At 39.2% G+C, this 7,890-nt stretch overlaps 1 protein-coding gene across 3 annotated transcripts in view; it reads right to left on the reverse strand.

Moving 5' to 3' along the window:
- The window catches only part of EPS8 (epidermal growth factor receptor pathway substrate 8), a 168,525-nt gene extending 160,639 nt beyond the window's left edge, over nucleotides 1–7,886 (reverse strand). The window contains exon 1 of one of the 3 annotated variants that reach the window (XM_032253731.1): nucleotides 7,478–7,886. The gene's annotated coding sequence lies outside the window, so the exon portion shown is untranslated. The remainder of the gene's footprint in view (nucleotides 1–7,477) is intronic. The other 2 variants (XM_032253739.1, XM_032253732.1) reach the window with 2 other exon arrangements.
- Nucleotides 7,887–7,890: the final 4 nt, after the last annotated feature.

Below are 7,890 nucleotides of genomic sequence, written 5' to 3' on the forward strand. Positions count from 1 at the left end.
GAGGGGCTACATCTGGTCAGAGCCTTCTTGCTGGTGGGGACTCTCCAAGAACCCCAAGACAACACAGAGCACACATGGCAACGGAGCTGAGTGTGCTCATGTACCCACTCAAGTCTCTCCTTTTCTTACAAAGCCACCAGTCCCATTCTCATGATAACCCCTTAATCCATTAATTCATGAACGGATCGATCATTTCTTACAGGCCTCACCTCTCAACACTGCTACATGGATGAAATTTCAACGTGAGTTTTGGAGGGGACAAATATGCAAACTATAGTACACCACAATGTCAATAACACAAAATGTATACCAAAAGAGAGGTACACTTGACCTTTGAAAACACAGGTTTGAACTACATGGGTCCACTTATAAACAGATTTTTTCTTTTCAATAAATACATTTGGAAAACATTTTGGAGATTTGTGAAGATTTAAAAACACACAGGCTGGGTATGGTCGCTCATGCCTGTAATACCAGCACTTTGGGAGGCCAACTTGGAAGGCTTGCTTGAGCCTGGGAGTTCAAGACCATCCTGGACAACACAGACAGATCCTGTCTCTGCAAATAAATAAATAAGTAAGTAAATAAATAAATAAATTAGCCAGGCCTGCTGCTGGTACATGCCTATGGTTTCAGCTGCTCAGAAGGCTGAGTGGGGAGGATCACCTGGGCCTGGGAAGCTGAGGCTGCAGTAAGCCCAAGATTGTACCACTGCACTCCAGCCTGGATGACAGAATGAAACTGTCACAGCCTTTTTTTTTTAAATAAATAAATACAGTAAAAACACAGACAAACCATGTAACCCGGATAACAAAAAACAAATTAAGAAAAAAGGTATGTCATGAATGTGTAATATATATAGATAGATACTACTCTATTTCATCATTTTATGGCAGTAACCATTTAATTTTTTATTAGAAAAAACTAAATGTATCAAAACTTGTGTGCCCACGCACACATACAATACACAGTATCATTCGCAGTCAAGAGAAATGTAAACAAATGTAAAGATGCAGTATTAAGTCCTAACTGCATAAAATTAGCTGTAGTACACACTGTACTATTTTAATAATTTCATAGCCACCTCCTGTTGTTACTGTAGTGAGCTCAACTGTTGTGTGTATCTGCTTAATCCACTGTGTGATGTTAATCATCTCCGTGTGAGCAGTTCATTTCTCTGGTAAATTGCATATCACAGTAAAAAGTGATTTCTCACTGTTCTCTTGTATTTTTCATCCTGTTTAGGACAATACCATAAACCTTGAATGAAAATATTCCGCTAGAGATGCTGGAAATGCTCCCAAGGAACAGAGAAAAGTTATGACATTATGAGATAAAGTTGAATTGCTTGGTATGTACCATAGATTGAGGTCTGCAGCTGCAGTTCCCAGCCCTGTCCCTTCATTCCCCACCTTGTCAGATGGAGGATTCATCTTGTAAACAGACAAAAACTTACAATATCATTAAGTACAGTATAGTACTATAAATGTATTTTCTCTTCCTTATGGCTTTCCTAATAAAATTTTCTTTTCTCTAGCTTACTTTATTGTAAGAATACAGTATATGCATAACATACAAAATATGTTAATATATTGTGTTATCAGTAAGGCTTCCAGCAACAGAAGGCTTACTAGTTAAGTTTTTGGGAAGTCAAAAGTTATACACAAATTTCCAACTGGGCAGGGGTCAGTGCGTCTAACCCCTGCATTATTCAAGGATCAACTGTACTTGAAAAAAGCCACTTGTAGCAGGAAAAAATAGCATGGGAAAAGATTCAAGTCCATATAGTTAAGTCTCAGATTTCCAGCTGGTATATACATCAACTGCCTCTTCTCACCATACAACCTCCAAATCCTTTATTCCAGATCCTTTTTGTGAAAAATCAAACTATTATTTCCTATGATAAGATCTAAAAGAACTGACAGATGTTACTCTATACTAACAATTCCATTTTCACAAAGAAGAATCTCTGAGTTAGAAAAAAAAAAAGAGGGAAATGAATTATGTACAATGTCTAGGCACAAATCTCAGCACACAGTACATGCTGTATTGTATATTAGTTTCCAAGTCATTTCTCAACTGTTTACAGTAAGTAATTTTACAGAACATGTAATAAAAAAATGTAATAAAAACATTTTCCTTTCAATTCTAAACCTAATTTATAATCTGTTAATTTAAAAATCACATTTAGTTGTGCAGGTACAACTAGGAATCCATATGCAAAAAAAGTTAATCTAGACACAGACCTATATCATTCATAAAATTAACTCTAAATGGATCACATACTTAGATGTAAAATGCAAAACTATAAAACTTCTAGGAAAAACACAAGATAAAAACTAGATAGCCTTGGCAATGAGTTTTCAAATACAACACCAAAAGCCTATCCATGAAACTGATAAGTTGGCCTTATTAAAATTAAAGACATCTGTTCTGACAAAGACACTGTTAAGAAAATAAAAAGACAAACCAAATGGAAGAAAATATTTGCAAAACACATATCTGATAAAGTGCCTGATACAAAATGTATAAAGAACTCTTAAAACTCAACAATAAGAAAACAATCCCCATTAAAAAGTGGGTAAAAGATATGAACAGCCATCACATCACAGAAGATGTACAGATGAAAAAGGGCATGTGAAAAGATGTTAACATCATACATATGTCATTAGGAAACAGCAAAGTAACAATGACATAGTATTCCACACCTATTAGAATGGATAAAATTTAAAAAGCTGACAAAATAGATGCTAGCAAAGACATCGGGCAATAAGAACTCACATTCATTGCTGATGAGAACGTAATAGTACAGCCACTTTGGAAAGCAGTTTGGCAATTTCTTACAAAGCAAACCATAATCTTACCACATGATCCAGCAATTGCACTCCTAGATATTTATCCAATGATATGATAACTTATGTCTACCCAATAAATTCATAGCAGCTTCATTCACAGTTGCCAAAAACTAGAAGCAACCAAGTATCCTTCAATAGGTGAATAAACAAACCATAATATATTTGATAATGACAAAAAGAAATGAGCTATTAAACCATAAGACGACATGGATGAACCTTAAATGAGTATTGCTAAATGAAAGAAGGCAGTCTGGCAAGGCTATATGATTCCAATTATACAACATCTGGAAAAGTCAAAACTAAAGAGACAGTAAAAGGATTCATGGTATTCTGGGAGAGGGGCTGAAGGAGGTGATGAGTGAAGCACAAAGGATTTTTAATGTGTTGAAACTGTTCCATATTATACTATGATCCTATAAGGATAGACACATCAAATTATGCATTTATCAAAACCCAAAGAACTTCACGGAACAGGATAAACCTTAATGTATGCAAATGTAAGCAAATTATTTAGAAGGTCAAGGAATTCCAAGGTGGAATGCAGATTGTAACAAAGAAATCTAACTGTATTATAAATGTGTGCAACGATCTCACTAAAAAGGATAAGAGGAAAGGTGCATAGCTGACTACCTCTAGAAATGAGTAGAGACTGTGAGACTAAAAGCTAAAGCAAGAGTACAAAAACACTGTACTCTTGGTGCTACAGTTGTTTCCCATGGGATCACAGGTTAACAGTTCCAAAACTGCTATACATCTATGATAGAAATGAATGATTAAGCAAATGTATGGCAGATGAGGCAAGCCAGGTTTCTTCTCACTGTTGGAGTAAGTTTAAATACAAACAAGTGGAGAAAGCTATAATGATACCTGTGGTAATGAATTAGCATTACAGACATAAATATAAATTCATAGTTAGTTTAATATGGATTCAAAATGTTACATTAAAAATGTGTACAGATATGTTCACATACACAATGTATTTCCTGCTTTGTCACATGAGAGAACCTAGAAGCAATGACACTTCAGTAGCAACAAGCACACCTAGCACCCAGATCTTGGTTTCTAATACCATTCCCCAACAAAATGATCCAGATTCCTTGGAGACATGACTGATTCTAGGACCATGATAAGATATATACAGATGAATCTAGAGCATCTCATAGTACCAGAAAGTAAGGAAAAAACTCATAATGATGGTAGTATGTCAAAGAGGCACTGGAGCCAAGCTGTAACAAAGTAGCATTGGATTATAACCCAAAATATTTAGATAGATAGATTTATATTTATATTATATGTGTGTGTGTGTGTGTGTGTGTGTGTGTATACACATATATATCTTCATGAGTCCAGAACAAAATAAGTATGAATTGAGTGAATAAACAAATGGAGGAGAAGAGACAAATCTCCCATGCATAAAAAAATCCAAATAATTTATATAGATATTCCACCCTCAAAGAGGGAAGCATAACTCTCTACTCCTTAAGTATGGGCTATACATACACAGTAACTTCCTTCTAAGAGCACAGCATGAAAAGGGGAAAGAAAAGTAAAGAAACCTGATAAACATGACCTCAGCCAGGTGATAAAGATAAGTATCACAGTGACAAATCATGTCGAGAGTATATACCCTCGAAATGACAAGATGAAAAATGGCACGTTACTTCTGTGATCTTCCTACCAAAAACCCATAATCACAGTCTAATCATGAGAAAATACATTAGATAAATTCCGATGAAAGTGCATTCTACAAAATACCTGACCAGTACACCTAAAACATCATCAAAAACAAGAAGTCTAACAAACTGTCACAGCCAAGAGGAGCCTAGAGAGGCATGACAACTAAATACATGTAGTGGTGTCCTGGATGGTAGGGTCCTGGAACAGAAAAAGGACATTAAAAATTAAGGAAATATATTAAAAAAAAGTATAAACTTTGATTAATAGTAATGTACTGATACTGGTTCATTAATAGTAACAAATACTAATACGAGATATTAATAAGGGAGTAAGCTGCTATGGGGGTACATAGACACTGTATTTGTAGCTTTCCTGTAAATCCAAAACTTCTAAGAAATATGGCCTATTGTTTAAAATCCCATTTAAGAATGCATCTAGAAAATACTGAGAAGGTTGTAGGAAAGCACTGAAGACACTCACACTTTCTTACATATATTCAACTTAAAATGTTTGCAACTATTCCACTGCAGAATTTTTCTTACAAAAATATTTTCAATCACTAACAGCTGCAAACAATTTCATGTAGTATTAATAATTCCCAGGAGGGATTTACTATAGCCAGAGTACTTTAATTAAAATTCCACTTTTTCCCCCTGACATACCTCTACAGATGTCCAAAAGATTGTAACCTATCATTAACTTATGTTGTTTTGTGATGACCCATGTAACTACCGAGTATGTTTCTGAGTTGTATGTCAGTACTCCATAAATCAATGCTAAAATATTCATCCAATAGAACTTCAAGTATTTAAAGAGACAAATTTTAAAAAGCTATCATTGCTTCTCGGCCTTTTGGCTAAGATCGAGTGTAAAGAGCTATCATTTCCTATTCTGGATACTATGTTTTCTTATACAACCCTTGGTTCAAGTGAGCTGCTGCAAAATTAAAAGACGTAAGTGAAATAGGAGAGTAGAAAGAAGAATAAAAAGCAGTAGGGGAAAGGGTGTGAAGTAGAGTGTAAGAAAACAAGTAGGATTTGGAAAGTAATAAATACAAAGTCGAGTGTAGCAAGCCTATGCCATAGCATAGAAAAGAACTAACATCTGAAAAGAATCAGTATCTATAAGATCTTGAAAGCAGGAAAAAGCTAGAAATAAAAACAAAATGAATCTTTATATTTGATCACAAACAAGCAAAGTGTTCAAAATTACACATTAGCTTCCTCATAGGAAACAAAAGAAACATCACCCTATTAAGAGTGGGGCTAAGTGTAAGTTAAATTACACTTACTGGAAATTACATATATATATATATATATACATATATATATATTTAATGACATTGGGAAGTGAAAAAAAAATTACAAAGACAATGTACCAAGTCTGTGAACAGTGGTTATCTCAGAATAGTAGAATTAAAAGCAAATTTTATTTTCCTTCTTTTTTCCTGCTATGAAGTGAATGACTTGTGGTGGAATTTTATAGCCTCAATCTGTGTATTCTGCACTAAAAGCATTCTGTTAACACTATTGTATTTGTGATACATTCCATCTTACCATTTATGTGACAATTCTATACTGTTTTAACTTTCAAATTGTAAATAGAAGCATGAATTTGTGACCAAAAATTTTCCACACCAGCAACTTAAGAAGTACAGCAACACGTTTAGAAAATTCCGATCCCAAACAACAAATCTATACTAGGAGAGAGACGATTGCATTGACTTTAATTCCAATAGACTCACTAATACATGATCTACATTACTAGTGCTCACTTTCCAAAACCCAAGCAGCTGGGAAGAATAAAGTCCTTCCAATGAAAACAAACTAGAGGCAATGCACAACACAGTGACTCTTATTTTTTCAATATAAAGAAGCCTGCCCAGAATCCTAACTCTATTTCCCAAAAATGACAAAGCCAAAAAAATCACACTCCTGACACACACATCTAAAACCAAGTTTTATCTGAACTCATCCTAACATATTAGCTCTTCTACCTTCCCCTTACTAAGTCAAGAAACCTTGAAAAGAGAAGCACTTATACATTTCACTGAAACATATTTTGTTAAGGAGGATTCTAATTCCTAACGCTTCCCCGCTCTAGATGTCTACGGATTTCAAATCCTGAAACCAAGGCGTCCTGCCCCCCGCGAGATTCCAACAGTACTACGGGCGCTATGGGAGGAGGAGGAGGAGGATTTGAGAAACACTGCAGGAGAACGATCGGTGCAATGATTTTGCAAACAGGTAGTCCTAGGAAGAAAGTAAAAGTGAGAACATGGGATAGAGCAGCGGTACATGGGTGGGGAAACCCATTCCAAATGCATGAACTGACCACGACCGGAGAATGGCCGTCTGTCTTTCCAAAAGTAAAATGGTGAGTAAAGTGGAGCAAGCTAAGAAAGTCAACAGCAATTAGGAATTGAAAACGATTCCGAAACGATGAGCTCGCTTAATTCGAGGGGGTAAACGAGGGTGGGACCCTGCCCTAAAGGGTCATTTTGAAAAGAACCCCTCCCCATTCGAGGCGGTTGGGGAGAGCAGCTCACAAACCCCAAGTCTAAAATAATAAGCCGAGATCGGGATACTCGGTCTGCAGTCGCCTGGCGGACCAGCTGAGCGCAGGTGTATCTGTCTGAGGAAGCTCAGGTTACCAGGATCACCACGGGGCCACAGCGAACCCTCCGTGCCCAGCCTCTGGGAGTCCCGGGCGCGGGTCTGCACCGGCCCCGCGGCTCTCCCGGACCCGGCGCGCGGACGCCTCCGGCCGCAGCGCCCTCGCGCACCTGGCTGCCAACACCAGTTGAAAGCAGTCAAAGTGAAGGGAGGCGGTCGCGGCGCCTGGCACCGCTCCGATCCCAGCACACAAAGGCGGATTTTCAAAATCGAGAGAGAGTCAAAGCCGCCGGACCCCCGGACCGGCGCCTTTCGCCAAGGGGCTCTTACCTCGGATCCGCCCTCGGGGCCGCGGCTTTCCCCGGAGACGCCGCGAGCCCAGGCGAGGTGGGAGGCGGCCGGGAGAAAGCCCCACAACCTGATCCGCGCCCCGCCAGCCGTCCGCCAGCCGCGGGGCCGCCTCCTGCGCCCAGCTGAAGAGAAGCGATCTCCGAGGCGAGCACAGCGCCGGCCTCGCGCCGGGCGACACCGCCTCGCTCGCCGCTGCCTGTGAAGTCTGGAGCCGCCCGCCGGCTCGCGGCCAGTGCCAGCCGCGCGCCGCGCATGCCCAGTGCCCGCGCGAGGAGCGAGCGAGCGAGCGGGGCAGGCGAGCGCGCGCCGCGCGGCCAGGAACGGGATCCGCTCTCCGGGTCTTGGCGGCAGCCGAGCCTCGGAGTTTGGTCGACTCCGGCGCTGGAGGCTAA

Source organism: Sapajus apella, unplaced genomic scaffold, assembly GCF_009761245.1.
Source record: "Sapajus apella isolate SASKATOON/1434 unplaced genomic scaffold, GSC_monkey_1.0 scaffold84, whole genome shotgun sequence".
NCBI lineage: Eukaryota > Metazoa > Chordata > Mammalia > Primates > Cebidae > Sapajus > Sapajus apella.